General features: G+C 35.7%; 1 protein-coding gene and 1 pseudogene across 41 annotated transcripts in view; one reads left to right on the top strand and one right to left on the bottom strand.

Annotated features, from left to right (window-relative positions):
- PTPRD (protein tyrosine phosphatase receptor type D) overlaps positions 1-25,414 on the top strand; it is a 2,321,819-nt gene that overhangs the window by 617,606 nt on the left and 1,678,799 nt on the right. The gene's annotated exons all lie outside the window — the stretch shown is intronic.
- On the bottom strand, positions 8,198-12,234 carry LOC116559688 (annotated as a pseudogene).

The raw sequence follows: 25,414 nt of genomic DNA, 5'->3' as shown, positions 1-25,414 counted from the left end.
CAGGAAGCATCCAGCATGGGAGAAAGATGTAGGTTGGGAGGCTAGGCCAGTCTCACCTTTTCACATTTTTCTACCTCCTTTATATTCTCTGGCAGCTGATTAGATGGTGCTCACCAGATTAAGAGTGGGTATGCCTTCCCCAGCCCATTGACTCAAATGTTAATCTCTTTGCAACACCTTCACAGACACAACCAGGATAAATACTTTGCATCCTTCAATCCAATAGAGTTGACACTCAGTATTAACCAACAAAGTATTGATTATGGCATTTTCACAGGTCACCCAGCTGTTAGATAATTCATTTAAATTCAACTATATTTTGGGGATCAATAATATGCACTGAGTCATACTGCATATTATTTAGCTTGTCTTAAAAAAATAATTACTACCTGGCACTATGTTCTCTATACTTGGACCCTGTAATTGGTCCATATTTTTTTTCTATAGAAAAACAAGGACAGATAGATTAATTTGTTTAGCTCCTTCATTTTGTATTGGATTTTTTTTTCTGAGTAGGCATTCACTTCACAAATGTATCTGTGTTGTCTACTATCTACCAAACACTTAAATAGGGAAAAGTTAGTTTGCTACCTTCCCAGAACACAATGAAGACTTAAGCAGCTTTGTACCCAAAGTTCAAGATTGCTTGTGAATAAAATGACAAACCATAGAGTCCAAAGGTGAAGATGAAGCAGGATGTAAGTATGACAAATTGCTTGATTTGTACCTTCACTAAATAGTCCATGGGTAGTATTCAGGACACAGGACCCCATTGATCAAAACCGAGATTTTGTCAACTGGAATTTTTCTATGGGATAGATTCTCCATGTGGACTCCAGTCTTTTTCTCGCCCATCACCAGGGCCCTGATATGTTTGACCCTTCTTGTTTCCCTGAGCCTTCCCTTCAACCAGGTATCCCTCTTAGGAGTTCACATTAGTCTAGTCACTCATTTTTATTTTCTTTTCAGTCTGTAGTTTTTGTGGTAGAACTTATCTACTCTTATAGCTTCAAGCGTCATTTCTATCTCATGACACTCTGATCAATATGTATTCCTAAAGCCTCAATTCTAAGAAACAAATCAACATATCTATTTGATAGCACATTGGCTTCTTACCTTCTAATATATGAAAATTGAATTCCAATGTTCTCCCACAATCTCCTTTTTTTTCCCCCATTTCTGTAAATTAAAGGGTCATCTACCCAGTTTCCCCTGCAACAAAAACCTAGAAATATATTTGACTTCTTTCTCACCTATCTTATCAATTAACTCACAAAACCTTATCAATCCCATTGTATTAGTTCGTCTTCATGCTGCTGATAAAGACATACCTGAGACTGGGCAATTTACGAAAGAAAGAGGTTTAATAGACTTATAGTTCCACATGGCTGAGGAGGCCTCACAATCATGGCAGAAGGTAAAAAGCACTTCTCACATGGCCACAGACAAGAGAAGAAAGCTTGTGTAGGGAAACTGGCTTTTTTAAACCATTGGATTTCATGAGACTTATTTACTATCAGGAAAACAGCACAGAAAAGACTCACCCCCATGATTAATTACCTCCCATCTCGTCCCTCCCACAACATATGGGAATTCAAGATGAAATTTGGTGGGTTGGTGGAGGTGGCACAGCCAAATCATATCTTTCTGTCCCTGGTCCCTCCCCAATCTTTATCTTCTCATATTTCAAAACCAATCATGCCTTTCCAACAGTTCCCCAAAGTCTTAACTCATTTCAGTATTAACTGAAAAGTCCACAGTCCAAAATCTCATCTGAGACAAGATAAGTCCCTTCTGCCTATGAGCCTGTGAAATCAAAGGCAAGTTAATTTCTTGCTAGATGCAATAGGAGTTCAGGCATCTGGTAAATACAGCCATTCCAAATGGGAGACATTGACCAAAACAAAGGGGCTACAGGCCCCATGCAAATCCAAAATCCAGCAGGGTAGTCAAATCTTAAAGCCCCAGAATGATTTCCTTTGACTCCATGTCTCACATCCTGGTCATGCTGATATAAAAGGTGGGTTTCCATGGTCTTGGGCAGCTCTGCCCCTGTGGTTTTGCAGGATACAGCCTCCCTCCCAGCTGCTTTCATAGGCTGATATTGAGTGTCTGTCGCTTTTTCAAGCACACAGTGTAAGCTGTCAGTGGATATACTATTTTGGGGACTGGAGTATGGTGGCCCTCTTCTCATAGCTCCACTAGGTAGCACTCCAGTGGTTACTCTGTGTGGGTGTCTAACCTTACATTTACCTTGCACTGTCCTACCAGAGGTTCTCTATGAGCACCCTGCCCCTGCAGCAAACTTCTTCCTGAACACTCAGGTGTGTCCATACATCCTCTGAAATCTAGGCAGAGGCTCCCAAATTCCAATTCTTGACTTCCGTATAGTTGCAAGCTCAACACCACATGGAAACTGACAAGACCTGGGATTGTACCTTCTGAAGCCATGGCCTGATCTCTATATTGGCCTCTTTCAGCCACAGCTGGAGCAGCTGGACACAAGGCACCAAGTCCCTAGGCTGCAGATGGCCCAAGGATCCTGGGCCCCACCCATAAAACCACTTTTTCCTCCCAGGCCTCTGGGCCTGTGATGAGAAGGGCTGCTGTGAAGAGTCTTCTCTGACATGTCCTGGAGATATTTTCCTTATTGTCTTGGTGATTAGAATTTGACTCCTCATTACTTACGCAAATTTCTGCAGCCAGCTTGAATTTCTCCTCAGAAAATGGAATTTTCTTTTATGGTCTGCTTTCCTTATAAAACTGAATGCCCTTAGCAGCATCCAAGTCACCTCTTGAATGCTTTGCTGCTTAGAAATTTCTGCCACCAGATACCTTAAATCATCTCCCTCAAGATCAAAGTTCCACAAATCTCTAGGTCAGGGGAAAAATGCCACCAGTCTCTTTGCTAAGAAATAGCATGAGTCATCTTTGCTCTAGTTCTCAACAAGTTCTTCATCTCCATCAGAGACCACCTCAGACTGGACTTCATTGTCCATATCATTATCAGCATTTTGGTCAAAGCCATTCAACGAGTCTCTAGGGAGTTCCAGACTTTCCTACATTTTCCTGTCTTCTTCTGAGCCCTCCAAACTGTTCCAACCTCTGCCTGTTACTTAGTTCTAAAGTCACTTTCACATTTTGGGGTATCTTTTCAGTAGCACCCTACTCTACTGGTATTAATTTACTGTATTAGCCCATTTTCATGCTGCTATTAAAGAAATACCAAGACTGAGCAATTTATAACAGAAAGAGATTTAATGGACTTACAGTTCCAAGTGACTGGGAGAGCCTCACAATCATGGCAGAAGGTGAAAGCCATGTCTCACATGGCAGCAGACAAGACAAGAGAGCTTGTGCAAGGAAATTTCATTTTTTAAAAACCATCAGATCCCCTGAGACTTATTCACTGTTACAAGAACAGCACGAGAAAGACCTGCCCTCACAATTCAGTTGCCTCCAGCCAAGTCCCTCTTACATCACATGGGAATTCAAGATGAGATTTGGGTGGGGACACAGCCAAACCATATCACCAATTAAGGGGCAGATGGGAAATATTACAGGAATAAGAAAAAATGTATTCCAATATATTTTTAAGCCATGTTTAAAATTCATCAGTGGAAACAAAATCCATTAGGAAAGCCAAAATAATCACCCTCATCTAACAGAGAAAAAGGCAATTCATATCAAAGTAAGCATGTAATGCTGTCACATTTTAGCATTTAGTTCAGTGCCTTTTACTGGAAATTTCAATCTCTATTATTTTATTTCATTAATAATTTAGCAGTTTCTACTACATATATGTGTATATATATAAATATTGTAGAAACATTATATTAGTTGCCATAACCATGACAAATTCAATGCTCAAAACTTTTCAATAGACAATATCAGAGAGAAAAAAGTTATGTACCATATATTATCATAACAAATGCTTCCACATATATTGACTGAACATGTATGTTCTTCTCTTATCCTTTTATATTTTATAATACATGTGACATGCTTACACTTGACAAAATATTAATCATGTTTTAGTATTTTTGTACAGAAACTTAGTATAGCCAAAATATTGTTGGAAGGATGTACCTGTGCATCTCTCTATGATGGTAGACCATGTTTTGAACTATGGAATCTTTGTTTCCCTGACAGCTTGGTAAAGGTCAAATTCTATCTGCCTCTCTTTCCTCCCAGCTTTAATCCCTGTGCTTTTATCTCAAACAACTATTTTGAACAACATGATGAAAAGTTCCCATTCATTCGCCAAACATATATTTTAATTACTGGAAGAGGAAATTTTGGTTACCTATGGACATATGATACAATAAAATCATTCACATCGTATTTCACTTTCTATTTATTTATAGTAGACATTTCCCCCCAAGTGTAAGATTTTCAGGAATCTGACTCTAATTCCTATCAATGGCCAGTGTGAACTGAATTAATAGAAGGAATTATCCCTTTTTATTTATTTTACCAAGGCCAAGTCTCTGGAGAAATGCTTCGTTATTGCAGACAATACATTCTCTGGTTTGCTGGCTGGCTTTAATGGGATGTTAAAATCGATTGGAGCTATCTCTCTGTCACTTGAGAAGCACTGTAGGTTTTGTGGTGTGTTGTAATTTTATATCCTTCTCATGTCTTTTTTTAAAAGACGCTCACCAAACCAAGTGTCTTACTTGCTTGTGAGACCGCAACTTCCTTTTGCTGAGGAAATAATTCTTGTAAATGTATAATGTACCTGGAATCCAGGTCCCACCATGATGGTTGTGTCAAAGTCATGATAGGTAATATTGTCTACTGTGAACACTACACGGAAATTGTGGGGAGGTTCAGATTTTGCTGTTTGCAATTGCTAACAGTGCTCCTCTGTTGAGAAAACAATGCCCCCATGTGATGGCAGGTTTATTACTGTAACCGTATTGTGACTTCTCCCGAGGATGAGCACAGATTGTGGGCTAAGATAAACAAAAATGATTTTTTGTCTACCATTATCTTTTTTGATTCACTGTATTTAAACAGTTGTTTCCATGACTCTTGAGAAACTTAGGCAGGCAACTTGACTTTTCTGGTAACTTTTAGATGCTAAAAATATGTTCACAATCATTTCAAATCTTTAAAACAATGTCAATTTATTTCTAGTCCCATGGTTATTTAATGTTGAAACCCGTCTTCTCTGCCAAGTTTGTACCGTTTGTAGGCTAGTAGTCCAAGAAGGATGGAGTCATCATCTTCTTTCCCTCTTCTTGTTCTATCTTTGTACTATTTCTCCTCCTCCAGCTTGCCCAAGGCAATGTTTGGCTTCAGGGCATGGTGAGAGAAATATATGAGGAGCAGTCAAATTCTTAGTTAAATGACATTGGCTTGGACTGGTCATTATTTAAAGCTGACACTTTCTCATCAGTACATTTGTGTACTGAGATATATTACAGCACCATTGGTTGTGCAAGTGGTGAACTCTACTGAGATCCATTGCTTAACCCTTCCTTAGTCCTGAGTTAACTCAGGACTGAAATTAAAACTGAGTTTTAATTTCTCTTTCTTTCTTTCTTTCCTTCCTTCTTTCTATCTTTTCTTTTATTTCCTTCCTTCTTTCTATCTTTTCTTTTCTTTCTTTCCTTCTTTCTTTCTTTCTTTTCTTTCTTTCTTCCTTCCACCCTCCCTTCCTTCCTTCTTTCCTTCCTTCCTTCTTTATTTCTTTCTTTTTCCTTCCTTCCTTCCTTCCTTCCTTCACCCCTTCCTTCCTTCCTCCCTTCTTTCTCTTTCTTTTTCTTCTTTCTTTCTTTCCTTCCTTCTTTCTTTCCTTCTTTCCTTCCTTCCTTCCTTCCTTTTTTTTTTTTTGACAGAGTCTTGCTCTGTCACCACACTGGAGTGCCGTGGCATGATCTGAGCTCATTGCAACTTCCGCCACCCGGGTTTAAGTGATTCTCCTCCCTCAGCCGCCTCCCAAGTAGCTGGGACTACAGCTGCACGCCACCATGCCCAGCTAATTTTTGTATTTTTAGTAGAGACATGATTTTACCCTGTTGGGCAGGATGGTCTCAATCTCTTGACCTCATGATCCGCCTGCCTCAGCATCCCAAAGTGCTGGAATTACAGGTGTGAGCCACCTGTAAAGTTTCTCTTTCTTGAGATCTGTTCTTGCCTGCCTGCTCTTCCTTTTGTTAGGATCTTTTCTTACCCTTTATATTTCTCAAGTGGTGAGGTTAAAATGTTCGGTGAACTGTAGCACAGGTGCTTATTTAATCATCCACATGGTTTCCTCAGAGTCTTTCTATCTTGACTTGGGATGAATAGGTTACGCCTCAAATTTCTTTAAAGTCAGTGGGGGTAGCACAGCTCTCTCCAAGGAAATCGTCTTTAAATATCATCTAATTCCTTATTTTCTAAAAGTGGGTGAGAGATTTAAAGGTTGTCTAATTTTTTTTAATTTTCTCAGATTTATGTAAATTTGCATCTTATTTGAAATGTGCTGAGCCAAACACCCATTCTAAATCTCTTTTACATGCACCAAGAGAGTAGGAAAGAAATGTGAATTCTCCTATGATGAAAGTTGGCAAGATCTGGTAAAACCAGCTCAAATCTGGCTGTCAAATGGTTTGTATTATGGTTATGTATGTGTATACATATTTTTATAATTATCATTCTCAGGCAAAAATGCTTACAAATCATAAAATTTCTAAATTTCTTGAAGGATTTGGACAAAAGTGTAAATGTGTAAGCAGTTCAGAAATGAAACACTTGAGACTGGTGAATTAGGACATCTGACTATGGTTTTGAATATAACACAGTATGTCATCTTTTCCTTAAGTATCACATTATGAGAGTTAATTATACAATTACTACAAAAGTGTCGAGTCTGTCACAAAAGACTTATGTAATATGGGCTTCCATTTTCTCAAGACACCAGGCATTCACGCTGAGCAGTAAAACACAATAAACAACAAATAAAAATTCTTTTCAGGGGAAAATTGCCTTCCTGGTTCAGAAACAGCTAGAATTTATAAGTCTCTATTTATATAACAGTGTGCAAACTTACTCTAGAATAAATTAAATGCATTAACTTACTAATACTGTAACTAACAATTTTTAAAATGCTTGCCATATTCAAATTATACAATACTAAAACTTTGTTATCTTACATTAAATACGTCTTATGACAGTGACAAAGCAAATATGACTTTCACATGACATTTGGAACTATATCTAAAAATGATTGAAAATATATCGTGTTATTATAAAAATATAGAAAGTATTCATGATTGGAAATAGACAATACACTATTTTGTTAAAATCAGAATAATTAGAACATATCAATTAAAGCTGTCATTGTGAAAAATATGTATTTGAAGTGATTCATAATCATTATATTGCAAACCACTGAAGTCATTTTGAAGCATAAGAAGAAAGCATTATTTTTCATAATAAACACTGGCATATCTATCACGATTGTGATGAATGTTTTACCTCTATTAAGTGAAGTTTATTTTTTCTCAAAGCTTTTTTTTTTTTTAGGACTTAACACCTCTGTAGCATTTTTACTTGTAATTCAGTATATAATTGAATGTCAGAGGCCAATAGGAAAGCAAACTTAGCACTTAAAAAATAAGAATACGAAAATAAATTTCTCATACTTCTGTAGTAACTCTCACACTTTATTAGAAAAAAATTGTGTTCTATTTGATGTCTGACAAAATACCTGAGAGATCATGATCATGTGGAGAAAATAAAAGAAAAAAAATAAGTGAATACAAAGGTGTGTGAAATATTTGACGGCACAGACACAGAAGTTAGTTTTATTTAGAGAAAACATACAGCACTTTACTTTCTCAAGTGCATGGAAGAGATTATGTGCAGAATTGATTTTTATTTTCACAAAGTTTGGACAGCAGTTCTTGCTTTTCAGTTTATAATATCCCATTATTCGGGCACACGTGTGTCTGTGGCATGGCTGGAGAGGCCGACTTTCCTTCCTCAGTGGAAGCACTGAGTTCTCCTTTATTGGAAAAGTTTGTAGATAAATTGTTGTCTATTTGTGATTGGCTATCCTCTTAAAATGATTAATTCTAATTTGCTTAGTCATAACAGAGATACGTTTATGTATATACACACATATCGATGTAAAAACGTATATATATGTTTAGTGATTTACAGAAATCTAAGTTTTGCTTCTGATCAACGTGTCAAAAATCTTTCATTTGAGAATTTGTAGTATATATATATAAATAGGTAAAATATCATTTTAATTTGATTTTACATTTTAACACGTGGACAAAGAATATAAGCATCTAGTACAATATTTTCTGAGGTAGAAGACAATTCCGTTTAAAGACAGCTTTCTATAAAGCCAGTAGAAGATGTTTTGGAAGCATAAAAATACTGAGGCATAAAATGTGCTAAAGGTACAGCCTACTTATAGCCATATAATTCAGTGGGCTAGCTGCTCTATAACGTTGAATTATTGAGAACAGGAAAACAATTAATGGAAGAAATCATTTTTAAAATGGGAATTCAGCATTTTGACTCTCCTTTCTAGCACTTTATTCATTCCAGTGGCCAAAATAAAACTTAGTCAATGCAAATTTTAACTGCTACCCAATCTACATAAACTACAATAAATTAGTTAAATGATTTTTTTCTATAGTTTACAATGAAATATCCACTGTGTAAAAGTTGTGTACGTTGTTTTTTTACTGTGCCTTTTGGCCTTATTTTCTTTCCAGTTATTTGTTAAAATGTAATGCCATCACTTTCAATGGCAAAAACTGCAACTGCTTTTGTAGCAACCTAATACTAATATTCCTGTCAGGTAGTATCTGAATATGAACGGGAAAGTGATTCTCTATTGCTTTCATTCAACAAACATGTATTCATTGCTTACCATGTGTGCCAATAAATTAGAATGCTATGTATGAGAGCAGTGTATCAGAAATAAGAGATATGAGACCCAAACTGCCTTATGTCAAGGGGTTTATCATCAAATATAACAAGGAAGAAAGTTCAGATTTCCAGGTTTGGTTAATCCTATGACGCATGTCACGGAGGATTCAGGAAACGTCCTTCTTGTATGTAACTCTGCTTTCCTTGGATTTCTGTTCTTGGGTTTATTTCCCCACAGTCATAAGGTGACTGCAAGATGACTGCCACAAAGGCACTGATTTTTCTCACACCTTCAGAAATGTCCAGGCAGGCTCTCTTATGTGCCAGTGACCACATCTGGAAAGCAGCATTACAAGATCAAACATCTCACATTTCCATATTCTATAATGGAAGGCAGATCTATTAGAAGGGAATGCAAGTGTATGTATGTGGGCGTGGGTTGGCTGTTGATGAGCAACCAGAAATGTTTGATATAGGCGATCTTCACAATTTATTTTTATTTTTTGGCAGAGCTAGCTGAGGTTTTATTTTGGAACAACAACAACAACAAAAATTGAATTTTTTGTAGCTGGAGGCATGGGCAAGCAGGGGTCCCTAGGCAGTAACTCCCCCTCGGGTGGGTTGAGGGCCAGGGCTGAGCCTCAGGTGGGTCTCCCATTCCTGGGCTCCCCTGCACAGCGGCCTGCCTTCCAGGCTCTGAGGCAGCCACAGGAGGGGCAGGCTAGGAGGGGCTGCTGCAGCTGTTCACTTAGGTAAGATGTCAGAAGGCTCAGACACCAGCTTCCCATCGTAAGTCTTGATCTTCTTTGCAACCACAACCCTGGGGGAGTTGGTGCAGCTTTAGGAGCAAGGCCACCTGCATAGCCACTGGTGGTCTTGGTACGGATACCCATGTTCTGCATCCCAGACTCCAGCTGGCTCTCCTTGCCCGCCAGCAGCTTCCTGTAGGTGGCAATATCGATGTCCAGGGCCAGCTTGACATTTATCAGCTCCTGGTACTCACACAGCTGCTGCACCATGTCCTGCTTGGCCTGCTGCAGGGTGGCCTCCTGCTCTGACAACTTGGTGTTGGCATCCTTAATGTCCAGCTCCCCATGCTGCTCAGCATCTGAGTGGCGGCCTCCAGGGAAGCCCTTTGGCCTTTGAGGCCCCCAATCTCAGCCTGGAGCCGGCTGATGTTTCAGTTCATTCAGGAGATCTGTCTTTGTATGCCGCAGGTCACCCCTGTGCTTCCCAGCCAGTATCTGCAGCTCCTCATCCTTGATCTGGTGCATGCTCTCAGCCTCAGCCCAGATGCTGTTAGCGATCTCCTCGTACTGTGCCTTGACCTCAGTGATGATGCTGTCCATGTCCAGGGAGCAGCTGTTGTCGATAGACAGCACCACAGATGTGTCTGAGATTTGGGACTGCAGCTCCCAGGTCTCCTCCTCGTACAGCTTCCCGGGGAAGTTGATCTCGTCTGTCAGCCTTTCCAGGCGAGACTCTAGCTCTACCTTGTTCATGTAAGCCTCATCCACATCCTTCTTGATGAGGACAAATTCATTCTCCATCTCCTTATGTTTATGGATCTCATCCACATACTTGCTCTTGAAGTCCTTACCAGCCCCTGCATGTTTCCAATCTCCACCTCCAGCTTCAGTTTCTCCTGGCCCAGAGTCTCCAGTTGCCACCTGAGGTTGTTGATGTAGCTCTCAAACATGTTGGCCATGCTGCTTGGAGACGTCTTATGCTGTTGCAGGAGTCTCCACTTGGTCTTCAGCATTGTGTTCTGCTGCTTCAGGAACCATACCTTGTCGATGAAGGGGACAAATTTGTTGTTGAGGGTCTCGATCTTCTCCTTCTCCTGGGTCCGCGTAGGCTGGATGTTGGGTTCCACCTCCAGGTTAAGGAGGCTCAGCAGGCTCTGGTTGACCATGATGGTGATGATGCCTCCCATACCGCTGGCCCTATCATAGCCTCCGCCCAGGCCACCCTGGAAGCTCCTACTGCCCACTTGGGAGAAGCTCAAGGAGCTGATGTGGGCACTGGGCCCACTCATGTAGAAGTGTCTGCTGAAGGCCCAAGGGCCAGAGGTGGACACCTTGTAGAACTTCTGGGTCACCCTGATGGACATGGTAGAGGCAGGCAGGCTAAACCAGGCAGAGATTCTAGAAGGAGCGAAGAAACTGCATCTTGGTTCAATTGTGTTTTTACAGAGTTTAGAAGCATGGGTGTGTATAAGCCTAGCAATTTTCACAGAGAAGGTAATGCTTGCTATGCAGAGGATGAGTAAGAGTTTTCAGATAAAGCAAGGGATTCATAAGTGAGCAGTGATGATTAGAATTATATGATTTTCTAGTCACATTCATATAAGTGACTAGCATCTATTTCTAAGAATATTCTAGTGGCATAATAAATGTGAAACAGTATTGATATGCATTTAAACTAGGGGAAGGTATTGTGTCACGCTGAATTGTTGGTTCATTTTAAGAACAGAAAAAACAATGTCCACATAAAATAGTAACATTCTGTTTTGAATACTGTTTGATTATAAAATGGTTCCTCTTTCAAAGATACTATTCTTATTATTAATAAATATTTCATTTCTTAATGACAAAAGTAAGATTGTTAAGAACTTTAATCTTTCTTCAACATCTGAAGCTGAGTTATATATAACAAGAGTTAAAATCATTGTGCCAAACATTGTAATAAACCATTTATATACATTAACCTTTATATGAATTAACTCACAATGCCGCTGAGAAAGCACTATAATTTTTCTCATTCTACAGATTTGAAATTTGAAGTGCAGAATAGGCTGCATCAGAAGGTGGCATTTTCTCTTTTTTTAGTTCTTTTAGTTTCTAATTTATATCTTTTAGTTTCTAAATCAAATCTTACCTCTTAAAAAACCTTACTGAGAAATATTTAAATAAAATTAGTCTTACAGGTTAACTGCATTCAAATAGCATTTCCTTAAGGGATAAAATTTAATACTTCAAAAGTTGGTATAAAAATAAATATTTTTGTAGAAAAATACCCTTAAAGTATTGTGCATATTGACAATGTGTTTATTAGAAATGTATTTCTTAAATAAATCATTTTAGTAGAATAATGGTATATTTGAAAATACATTTTTTAAAAAGCTTAAAATATAAAAACCTTATCTGGATTTATATCACATGATAAACATGAAATGTATAAGGGAACATAGATATAGGCAGTTAAGAAAGCCCTGACACTGTCAGGTTCACTGACACCATCTACCTGTATCTGGTGACGTATTGCCTCAGATTTCTTGGAATATACAAAAGAGATAGAAGGGGAAAAAATCCCAGTCAAAATCTTAAAATTCCAGGAATTCTTTTCCTTTCCTTTTATTTTGTCTTCCTCCTCCTGTTTCTCTCCCTCTCCTGCTCTTCCCATCCCTCCCCTCATATTCTCCCTCTTTCTCTTCTGATTCTGGTTCTTTTGTGTTACATATTTGTGGATGAGAGGGGAATTCAGAACTTAATAATCTGGTAATGAAATTACTATTCAAAAGTAAAGAGTCAGGGAAAGACAATACATAAAACCTAACTTATGCTATTAAAACTAAAAAAAAATAGCTGTACTTGGGTAGATGCTAAGTGCTAGAATGTTCCATGGGGAATGTTTCTGCAGAGCCTTGCTGTTCTGGGACTTCATTTGAACATTGTGATAAGTAAGGTTATTCAAATGTTTTTAGTCTTCATTTGAGTGTTGGTTACAATTGTACATGAGGGCATTCAATTGGAGAAATTTCCTCAAGACATACTTGAAAAATTAATTCTCTCAGATATCAAAATATTAAGTATAATAATTAAGAAAATGTGTCATTGGTTTAGTAGTATACAAATAAGTGAAGAACAGAATACAGTTTCCAGAAAAAGATGTGACTGGCAGAGAAAAGATGGATTATTTAACGTATGTACTAAGGACTGGCACGGTGGCTCACACCTGTAATCCCAGCACTTTGGGAGGCTGAGGTGGGTGGATTATCTGAGGTTAGGAATTTTAGATCAGCCTGGCTAACACGGTGAAACCCCGTTTTTACTAAAAATACAAAAATTTAGCCAGGCGTGACAACATGCACCTGTAATCTCAGCTACTCAGGAGGCTAAGGCAGGAGAATCACTTGAACCCAGGAGGCAGAGGTTACAGTGAGCCCAGATCGCACCATTGCACTCCAGCTTGGGTAACAAGAGCGAAACTCCATCTCAATATATATATATATACTAAGATAACTGAATTTTTATATGGAAAAATTAAAATTGGGCTCCTACTTCTCACCATTCAGCCTAAATGAACTAAAGACTTAAACCTGAAAACAAGAAATCTTGTTTTCAGGAACATGAAAAATAAAATCTCTATGTAATTAAGATGCGGAGTATTATAAGATAAGCTTTGTTTATATAAGGTATAAGCCATGAAGGCAAAGATTAATACATTTTATACCAATAAAAATAGAAACTTCTGTTTATAAAACATCTTTATAGTCCATAAAGAAAATAAAGCCAAAAAATTAAGTATATGCAACAAATATAACTTAACGAACAATAAAACCTACAAAAAGGACTTCTGAACATTGACAAACAAAAAGAGAAAATAAATGGACAAAGAAATGAACAGGAATTTTACAAGTTAATAGCTTATACCTTTATGAAAATATGCTAGCAATAAGATAAATGCAAATTAAACACAATAAAAAATACTTGATGCCTACCAGGCTGACAAAACTAAAAACATCTGGTATATTACTACTTGTTAGTAAACATGTATATGATCAGGAACTTTATTCACATTACTGGTGGGAATGTAGATTGGAACAGTTTGGGAAACAACTTGGTATTTTCTTATGAGACTAAATGTGTTTCAAACATGACACAAACTTCTCACTACTATCCTAAAGAAATGCTTACAAGTGTACAATAGGAGGGCATGGTGGCTCACTCCTGTATTCCCACCACTTTGGGAGGCCAAGGCAGGAGGATCTCTTGAGCTCAGGAGTTTGAGACCAGCCTGGGAAACATAGTGAGACCCTGTCTCTACAAAAAAAGTCAAAAAATTAGCCGGCATGGTGGTGCATGCCTATTGTCCCTGCTACTCTGGAGGCCAAGGTAGGAAGATGGGTTGAGCCTAGGAGAATGAGATTGCAGTGAGCCACCATCGTGCCACTATACTCCAACCTGGGTGACAGAGCAAAATTCTGTCTCAAACAAGCAACACCATTTGAATCATTTCCGGTAATATTTCTAGTAGCATTATTTGCTGTGGACATACAGACAAACTTGGAAACAGTCTCCAAATTTCTCCACTTTAAAATTCCAATTTTCATTTAATAATTAATAAGTACCCTATAAAGACATGTTTTAAGACTAGATGCTATGTTTTCTCTACTTTCCCCATAGTTTTATCTTTCTTTGATGATTTACAGACTCCATCATTTTATCTATATTTCTCAGCATACTGCAATAAGAAAGAATTTCCCTCTCTGTCTCTGTCTCTCTTTCTCTCTCTCATCGCCCTGGACACATGGATATCTACTTTATTCAAACAGTTATAAGTCACTACTGTAAATTTGTTACTACAAACAAGTGGATTTTAAAATAAAGCAATATTAGCAGATTTTTTAAAACAAGCATTTTTCTAATACTTGCTAAAAGGAGGAAAATAACAAATGTACATATACAAATCTCCCAAAATTGCATACATATTTGGGGAGATCACATTAGGCCTTTACCAACTACATATGCGTTAATTCAGATTGATAGCCAGTATATTTCCAGGTTCTGAGGGACAAAGACCAATAGTGGTCGTTGAAGGTGGGTGTAGCCTGGTGCCCACCTTGGGAGAGTCAATTCAGTGTATTGTCATGTAAGCAGGGTGTGGTATCAGTCAACTGGGAATTAGAGAGAGAGGTTTATGAGACACACAGTACAGACTCTTAAGATCAGGAAAGCAGTACTTCTCAATGTGATCCTGAAATGAAATGTTTCAAAATGACCTTGTAGTATCTAGCATTATAAACCCTGCTTAGTTTCTAAATCCTACCACAGGACAAATACATTTCTTAAGATGCTGTGATAATGCTGTGATGCTGGCTGATATCTTGGTACCCCCACCTCTGCCTCTTCTTTCTACTACTACTCTTCCTTCTCATTCTTTTCCTTTTAATAATACATCAGAAGTACCTGGCATTGTGTTAAAGGCTTTGCAAGTACACAATTTACATCTCACAGTGATCCCATTTTAAAGTTGAGGCTGGGATTGACTTCATCTTCTTCAGTATCCTCTAAAAAGCTAACTGCCTTTATATTTCTCCTATGTCCTATACATTGTCAGAGTCAATTGTTGGTTGACTGCAATTTCATCTTTAATTGTTCCCAAAGGGTTTCTTTCAAAAGCGGCATAATTTGAGTATAAAGTGTTTTCACACAGACACACCGACTTTGTGCTACTGTGGATGATTTTGCTCTACAGCCATGGTTTTCTTAACTACTTAAATATTTATCTAGTGTAATAACAATAATTTTAAAATGTAAGTCAGCAGCTGTTAGTGCACATATTTTTGTTGCTGAAAAATTCAATTAGAAGCATTGCTAGCTAAACCAATGAAAAAGCAGGTAACTCTGAAAAGGTCAATTCTGAGTTATTGCTGCCCATAATCATTTCCCAAGCCATTAAGCCTATAAAATCCAATTGAAACTGAAAGTCATAAAAGTAAATTATAGAAAAGCTGCCCAGGTAGGTGGTGAGAGTTCCAAACATGTGAGTAAGATACTTTACAGAAATTACTTCAACTGGATTATCCATAATAGAACTACCCTAGTGGATGCTATGTGCCTATTACCATTTACAGATTCCATATCTTGAAGACATTTTAATTGCTCAACCCCAAATAATTCAGTGAGGTGAAGTGCTGAGGCAATTTTTAACTGCCCCATAAAGTGGGGCAGCAAGTCTCTTCAATTTAAGGATAGAAGAAAAAGCACAGTTAAATAAAGAAATAACTATGCACTGAATCACATCAAAGGTCTTTTGCTGCAATAGAGATTTATGCCAAAACAGGCCTATATCATATAATTTTAATGGATAATTAAAAATATGTATTTGTTCCAAATCAAAGTGTTTCTATCCTTTCCTTGTTCTATTCTTATTTCATGTTTCATTTCTCATCTGTAAAGTTAGCTTCCTCTTATCGTTTATGACTTGTTGAGGCTCTGTCTTTTCATTAAAGTAAAATACACTGAAACAGTGTAAATGTCGTGTAAATAAAATATAATTTTGTAATGAAATGCATTATTTCTAGAGTGAATACAATTGTCTTTTCTGATCCCAAGTCGTTAGAAAACAAGCATTTGAACACAGCAATAACTCTCAAAGTCAAAATGCACCTAGAATGCTTTATGGTCACTGGATCTTATATATGCAGTTAACAGTCTACTTAATAAAATGTGAAAAGTAAACGTAACATTTCTTTTTGGAAGAAAATGGAGAAGTGGAAAGAATATGGGCTTTGCAACCTAATTACCTGAATTGGAATTGCAGCTCAAATTACATAGCCTCACTGAGCCTTAGCTTCCTCATCTGTGAAGTGAGGAAAACATTATTTTCCTACTTTAAAGGACATTTCATCATCATTACTGATTGATGTCAGCAAATTGGGTTGTATTATATTCATGACTGAATTGTTATGTAACTTTAAGCAAATGACTCTCTAGTCTTTTAACGTATCATTTTTCTAGTTGGCAACCAAAAATGGATGAAAAAAGAGCTGACGTGAAGATTTATTCATTCAGAAACTCTGAAAACCTTGGCAATAACTTCAGACCATGGAATAAAATAAATAACACATGTTTAGAATTACAGATTTGTCCTTTGTTTCATTCAATGCTATTAAGCAGAAAGATATAAAACCTAAATTTTGAGAGCCATACACAAAGGAAGAAACAAAAAAAAACCTATGGGATGACTATGCATGTTAACCAAAAATGTCAAATTCTAGAACATTATAATTTGAACCAAAATATAAAATAGCTAGCAGAGATTTAAAACATAAAAAGTTGAATATATCTTTCATTGAAACAGCACCTTGAAAACAATTCTGAAGTTGTCACCAACATACCTACATCTATTTTTATTAAAAATCCAATGAATTATTTCATCCATGTTTACTAGAGTCTTTGTAAAATTTATTACACTTATAGTAATTGCTATCAATTACTTGTCTATGTTGAAAATTTTTTTTCAGCTACTACTACATTTTCTCTGAAATAAATGATCTTCTGCTTGTTATACTGACTTTACCTCTGAAATTAATTAGTAAAAAATTCTGAGATGAATCTCTCTTTCCTGCCCTTTTGGTGTGACTTGTTATGAGAGGAAAAACAGAGTACCTATATAGTCTTAAGGGTTTAAAAAATATGTAAATAACATAAATCAGGATAATTTATTTATAAATGGAATATTTATTTAATTAAATTTATGTTTTGATGCAAATTAAATTTTGTTCTTTGATTTCTGTGATGGTTGTCTTTCACCAGCATTAGCACAGTAAATTTCTCTAACTAGAGGTCAGAGACCTGATGTCTCTTCCAGTGTCCATCTGTGGCCTTGGAAAAGTCATTGAAAAAATTCTGTAGATTTTTATTCTTTTATAAAATACGACAATAAAGATTTATTTTAGATATACTCAGAACACAACATGGTAGAAATAGTACTGGCTTTGAATTTATGTAATTGAAGTTCAAATCATTTCTTTGCCACTTCTCATCTCCTACATTTAAATAAAGTATTTTCGGTTAGTGAATTTAACATCCCTGATAGCATACTGATAATAATAATGGCACAAGATTGTTGATAATCAAAGAAATCTATTCTCTAGTGGATATGCTTTTCCAACAGATCATAGAAATAAATAATAAAATGTTAAAGTATTTTATTTATCTAGTCATGGTCTTGAAAATTGCATAGATCATTTCTAGGTAATAATTTAGTCTCACACTCATTGATTTGACTCTGTTTGCTGGATTGTATGTCTTCTGTTATTTTGTGTTTTGGAGTTCTAAGCAGCTGTCCCAATTACATATAATTCAATACCTATGCAAGCAATTTGGAAACCTCTCTATCAGGAACACACTTGGGGTTTTCCTTTTTTCTGTATTTAACACGTGACTCAACTATTGAGCATTGCAATGTTCTTATGATAGGTTTAAAACCTTACACTGCAGAATTATCATGTTCCAGTAACAGTGCTAGGCTTGGGTGATGAAATCGTGAGTAAAATCTGACAGTTTCCTTTAGTAGTCTCGTCTACTAGACTTCTCTCTTATAGTTTATAATCTAATCTATGTGATTATTTACTTTTAAAAAATAAATACTTTCTATAGTTATATGATGTGGTGAAGGGATTGTGGAGAATAACTATTTTGAGAAGATGGGAATTACTAAAACTTTAAAAAATAATCTCACACATAAGTGAAAAGTTGCAACTATGAACGTACTCAAAAGAATAGTGGAAAACACGATTTTTCTTCCATCTGCTTTTCCATTTTTTTCTTCCAAATATTTTTTTCTTCTTGCCTGAATCTTCCACCAGTCCTACCCCTTTTTTGTTATCTCTTTCTTCATCTTGTGATTACAACCTCATTTCTCTTTGGTCATATAGGTGATTATCCCTTTAATATTCTATTACGTACTTTTTTACGGTTCTTCCAAATTCTTGCAAAGTTCCATTTGTATACCTCTTACACTGTTTAACAACTTTGAATAGTTTAATAAATATTAAAAATCATTTGATGAAGGGAATTCTTACATATAGTTATACCTAAAGGTTACCTGTCAATATCAATATTTATTATTGAAAAGGAAGGATTTAATGTGATAAAAAGTTAATTAGCAAAACAAAAGTGAGTTTGGGGAACATACAAAGGCCAAAACAATACCATTGACCAGACACAATGGAAGGGACTCCATGAAGATTTATCCCCACTGTCTCTCCATCCTTACCTCCAAAACCTGGGGTACTGATTACAGATTAAGTACAATTCATTTTAGGGGGTGATTTATAAGATATAAGAAATGCTTCTATAAACTCAAATTAATGTTTTAATAGAAAACTAAGAGACTGAAGGATTCAGAAATTCTTCTCAAACTCGTAAATCATAAATTACTATTTTAAATCCCCAAATGCCCAGAGTTCAACATGTTACAATGTATGTTTTTTGTAAGAATAAGCATATAACCATTTTTAAGTAAACCAAATAATGTATAACTAGTATATATAATATAACATAACTTACTATGATTTATAAATGTCAATTAGAACTAAGAACATAATTGTTCTTAGGTATAGAAATATGATGAGAAAATAAATATATTTTTCTTTAACATGTCATTGATCTTAATAGAATAACTTAAATTCTACTAAAGTAACTATTGGCTGATAAACAAAATCTGATTGTTATGCATCAGTTGTAACAGATAATTTATTTCTAACAAGTTCTGATTTTGGACAGCAGCTGCCTAAACCAATCTTGCACTGGGTATTTGTCAGCAGTGAAGGCATTATATTTTGATGCTAGTCTATTTATTATTATGCCTTGACTTTTGTTAAATAAAGTAGAGAAATCGATGAAAACTAATTTAAGAAATGTATGCATTAGACACCTAAAAGTGAGTTACAATAAGCCCTTTTTAAATTTGTTTTGTTTAAGTTCCATATTGCTAGAAAATGCCAACTTCTTGATGTCTCTTTAGATATGTAGTGACTTAACTATCAAGGGAAAGAAAATTGGATTGAAGTTAACTAAATTCAATCTAACCAACCAATGTTTTACAATTAAATGCTTTTCCAATGATCAGATCTTCTGTTTTTAGTATGTGAAATAAAAGTTAACAGCTTGGAATGCTGTCAAGGTTCTGCTGAACCTTCCAATCCAAGAAAAATAATCTGTGTGATTATGTTCTTTTAAAAATAATTGCCTTCTGTAGGTATAAGGTGTGCTGCAGGGATTGTGGAGAATGACATTTATCTTAAAGCAATGGTTTATGTATTCAATTATTATTTTTATGAAATAAACAACTTTGCAGAATTTGCAGAATTTACAGTATATACATGTCCTAAGCAGATGAAAGACTTGGTGTTGGTTTCTTGTCCATATCTAATTTTCCTGATAATACTAGAATATTTAAAATATTACATATATTTTTTTTTCTTTCGATTAGAACAATTATTGCCTTGGTTTGAATGCAAAGACATATGTAATAATTGGGAATGTGAGAAATGTTATTAGTATTAAGTTAGTTTTAAAGCAGAAGTTTCATAGCATTCCCTTTGGTCTCCCTATAACCATAAGGATCTAAATCAGATTGTCTTAAAACCTCAATTTTTATTCCATTGATTTCTCAAAATTTCTCTATTTATGTGCACTTGTGTGAAAGAGCAGAAGGTGGGACCTAATGGTTTCCTCTTGCTTGGAAATCCAGCCACTGTTAGCTGAGTTGAATATTCAACTTGCCTAAGTATTATACATGACCACTTGAGGGTACACCACACTGACCCAGGTATGGACCTCAGCCTGTGGTACTCATCGATGCTTGAATAAGTTCTCTCTCATTTTCCTCATTTTTCACCAATCCCCTCCCTCATTTTCCACCAAAAATTAAATTAAATTTTAAAATGAACATAAACAGACATCATTGATAATATGAGGCAAATGGAATTATATAAACGAACACATTGGAACAATTGTATACATCTTGCTTGTGTATTTTAAGAAAATTACCATGTAAATGTATTACATTTTAAAATAATTTAAAATCTATACTTAGTCTCTTTCCCCTGAGATCATGGTGTTTGGAGACATGTGAATAGCAGTTTCTTTTCCAATTTCTAGTTAGGTAAGCATGGACAAGTAAGATTATTTCCTAAATTTGATTTCTCAACTTAAAATGAAGATAATAATACCAACCCATTAAATTGTTCTAAAGATTAAATATGTAAATAAAAAATAAAATTCCAAGGCTTTCAACTAACTGAATGGACCCCTCCTCTTGGCCAAGTGAATTGCAAAGTAATCCTGAAAAATTAATTCAAGCCATGATGGCAAGGGGGAATTGAATATGCCTCATTATACTCTCCTCCCTTTAGAATTTAGGCACAACTGACCAGCACTACCATTAAAACAGAGATCTTAAGACTGAAAGACAGACTGTAGCAAAAAGACACCAAATTCCAAGCAGACTCTATTATAGCATTACATGAGAGCTTTGCAGACCCTGAAACAAATTAAAATGTTTTATCCCAAAATGTACTTTGACATATTTTGAAATGGGCTTACAAACCTGTCCTTTGTGGAACTTTCATTCCGTAGAGAATCTCCTTCCCTTTCCAGGTCTTCTTCTGATCTTAAAGAGACTAGCTGAGAGTCTAGCACTGTTTAAAGGTCTGAACAGGAAACATTTGCAATCTATTGCCTCTAAGGGTGGGCATCTATGAAACTTCATCTATGTAATGAGAACCTTGGTTTCCACAACTCCTTATTTTAAACCATACACTCCTTTTTATTGCTTCTAGGTCTATAGATAATTACTTAACTCTTTCAATCAATTGCCAATCAAAAACTCTTTGAATCCACCTATGACCTGGAAACCCCTGCATTGAGTTGTCCTGCCTTTCTGGACAGAACCTATGTATACCTGTAGATATAGACTGATAGCTGCCCATCTCCATAAAATGTATGAAATCAAGCTGTAATCTAACCACCTTGGACACATGTTTTCAGAACCTCTTGAGACTGTACTTTGAGCCTTGGTCACTCAAATTTGACTCAGAATAAACCTTTTCAAATATATCACAGAGTTGGACTCTTTATTGTTGACAAATGTATAGCATACATCAAGCACCAAGCAAAAGCTTTAAGATTCTGAAGGCCTTCCTTATTGCCAACGGAATTGCACGAATTTAACTTTCTATGACATTAGATAATCGATTTTTTTCAAAGCAAGTTTTCATTAAATAATTTTAAAACCTTTCTTCATGCTTCATTATTAGAGAACAAGATTGTTGTCAATCAGCAATCAGAGAAAAAAGCAAAATAAAATCCAACCATTTATTCTTTTTCAGTAACTAATATTGATTGTTAATTATTGTTTACATTATTGTTCATCAATGTATTTACTCATTTTCAACCATTTTCTGATTTTTCACCAGAGGCAAGAGTGATTCCTTTATTTTGGTCTTTCTAGAATTTGTCAACGGGAATTACTGGTTGACTAGAAATTAACCTTTGTCAATTGAAGTATCATGATCTTTTTAAATTTGTAGAGAAAGCTTCATTCCTACAATGGGTTACAGCCTATAGGCTGTCCATCCTGCAGACTGGGAAGCTTAGCTTCGGGCAAAAACCAGATGCAGGCTCTTGAAATAAGGAAGGATCAGACAGGAATTTATGCTGAATGGATTGGCTAAGCATATATATGTCCAACAGGCTATAGGAGGAGCTATGAATATGCATGGAATGGGGCACACACATGCATGCTTAGCAAATATACATGTCATACATATCGAATATTCACTTTATGGCGGAGACTTAACATTTAAATATATTAAAATTAGGCTCTATATGTCAAAACGTGAAACAAAGGCCAGAGAGGCTTCCTATGTTCAGTCTTAAGTCAGACACAACTAGTCCACAGTTGGTGGTCTTTCATCAGGAAGGAATAGTGTTTGGTTATCAAGTTGAAACCACAAAAAGGGAGGGGAGTTCAGCAAATCTTTTGAAAGGGCTGGTTTCTGTTTAACCTTTAGGAATGAAAGCCTACCGATAGTGAGAGAGGGGAGACAGTGAGGTATGTGTGACCCACCATTCCATTTAAAGGTTTCTCTGGGGTTCTCTGGACCGAGAAGGAGTTTGTTAAGTTGGTTGAGGGACTTAAGATTTTATTGTTATTTCTCACCTTTTGTCAAATTGGAAATGCCAGCTACCCCAGATTTGTAGGATTGCCTTATGAATGTTTCCTCATAATATAGCCAGTTTATTACTGTATAAATTTACTATGATTTAGAAATGTTAATTAGAGCTAAGAACAAAATAGTTCTTAAGTATAGAAATATGATGAGAAAATAAATATATTTTTCTTTAATGTGGCATTGATCTTAATAGAATAACCTAAATTTGACTAAAGTAACTATTGGCTGATAAATAAAATTTGATCGTTATGCATCAATTGTAAGAGATAATTTATTTCTATCAAGTTCTGATTTTGGACAAACACCCAAGATTTTAAATATATATTTTAAATGTTGAAGCTATTCATAATTTTATTTAATATTTTAGCCAAAACCTTCCTCATATGCATGGCATTGTAGGTGGCTTATAAACAAAATCTTTGCCTGTGTCACGTTTCTCTCAAAAGAACAATTTTGATGTGAAAGAGATAAACACCATTGAAATGGAACCATACGACCAGAAGGCATTCAAAAGATGATATGGGTCAGCTCTTTAATGCTTTGCAAGTTAGTGCCCAAACCATCCAAACAGATGGCCTTTCACCTTATCTAACTGGCCCCAAGGACAAGTAATTCAGAACACCTTTTGGTAGCCTATTCTCACTCTTATAATCAGAAAATTCTTTACTCTTCCTCGATGTTGTTTTTAGCACAGTTAAAGCACTTTACTGTTTATTAGGTCATCTTCCAGAGATATAAATAAAACTTCCATTTTAAAATGAATTTTAAAACTCAAACTACTTATGTTCTTGATTTTTCCCTCTGATCTATTGTTTTTCAAGATGATAAAGTAAAAGGAATAAAAATGAAGCAAACTGATGTCATTGACAGTATATCAAAGGTTTATATAGATTAGCACAGAGATACAAACCTAAATTTGAATCTGGACCATATCATTTCTGACTGTATGTCCTCAAATAAGTCAAACTCTTTGGTCTTTAATGTTTTCTTTTTATAAACAGAGAAACACTTCTACCTTAGAGTGGTGTTGAGGAGATGAAAACTATAACGTTATTGTCAGGATGGCTGATACAGTGTGGGGATTTGTTACATTAAAATTCTTGCTATTATAACCAATAGTGATTATACCAGCAATAATATCATTATTATTGGAAAATAATTTTAAAATAAATTTTAACTATTGAATGTCAAAATGAAAAATGTCAGAATAGCCTTGTTTCATATTGTCTTAAGGTTATTATACCAGTAGACAGAATGGAAGAAAGCTGTCAATAGAATATATCTAGATTGTAGTAAGTCTTTGACCAGTATTGTTTGGTTTTTTGTTGATAGACTAGAGCACTACTGGATAAATGGTAGGAAAGATAGAAGAAGTACTACCTAATCAAGTAAATATATTGGCTCTGATTATTCGTTCAATGTAAAGGGAACTAAATAATGTCTGACATAGGGATACACCATGCTCAGTTATTTGAAGAAAAATGTTAATTATATTCTGATTATATTCATGCATATTCTTTCCTCTCAGGAGAAATGCTAGTACCCTGAATTCTATAAAACAGGAATATGATCCAAATATCGCTTATTCTGACATTGGGAGGATATATGGACTTGATCATAAAGAATCAGGAAGAGTTTGCTAATATAAAAGAATTAGAAAGCTATAAAGGAAAAGTAAATTTTAAGGAAGTGGGATCAGCATAACACATAATTTTCAAAGTCTCTATTTGTATTAAATCAATGAAAAAAATTACAATAAAGGGACTAGAGCTGCATGGACTAGTCACATTGCCCAGGGCTTGCATCAAATGTTAAGTAGTGGAGCTATCCTATAACTAGCAGGGAACCGATGCAAATCATCGACGTATTAAAATGATTAAATTCTAGGATTATTTTCCCAGGTTTTACACTTATTTACATTTTTAATATTTCTCAAAATTTTGAAAGATAACAAGAGCAACAGGAAGTCATCAACTGCAATATTTATTGTTCTCGTCTCATTTTTTGTATAATATCATCATATATTTGCATATGTACATGTGTGTGTATTTCTAATTGCATGCCCTGCATTTTTCTCGTGTCATAAACATTTTTGATATGTTTACATTTTAGAATTTTGATTTTATCGCCCTATAATAGTTCCTCCTTTGATTATTTAATTATGTATTTACCATAATTTTTTATATTTTAATACAATTTTGTTCTTTTATAACTAATACTATAATGAAATATCTTGTGAATTTGTATGTATTTCAGATTCTTAAATGAGGAGTGGTGTCTCTCTAAGCACAATGACTGGGTTAAAGACTATGCATATTTAAAATTTGTCAATATGTATTACAAATAGCTTCCCGGAGGGCTTTATAGTGTCATGCCAGAGCGATCACATAGGAGAGGGAAAAGCTGAATTTGATTAATGATGGCACATACCCATCTGCATATGCATTTCTGTCCCAGACACTTCTACTATTTCTTTAGGAAGAAATAGGAAAGGAAATTAAGGCACACTCTTAAATTCTCGACTTTCTGATAACCATTTTTCAGCTATCTGAGAAAGAAAGA

The sequence above is a fragment of the Sapajus apella genome, unplaced genomic scaffold (assembly GCF_009761245.1).
Source record: "Sapajus apella isolate SASKATOON/1434 unplaced genomic scaffold, GSC_monkey_1.0 scaffold24, whole genome shotgun sequence".
Lineage (NCBI taxonomy): Eukaryota > Metazoa > Chordata > Mammalia > Primates > Cebidae > Sapajus > Sapajus apella.
This window is presented reverse-complemented; position numbering and strand designations above follow the sequence as displayed.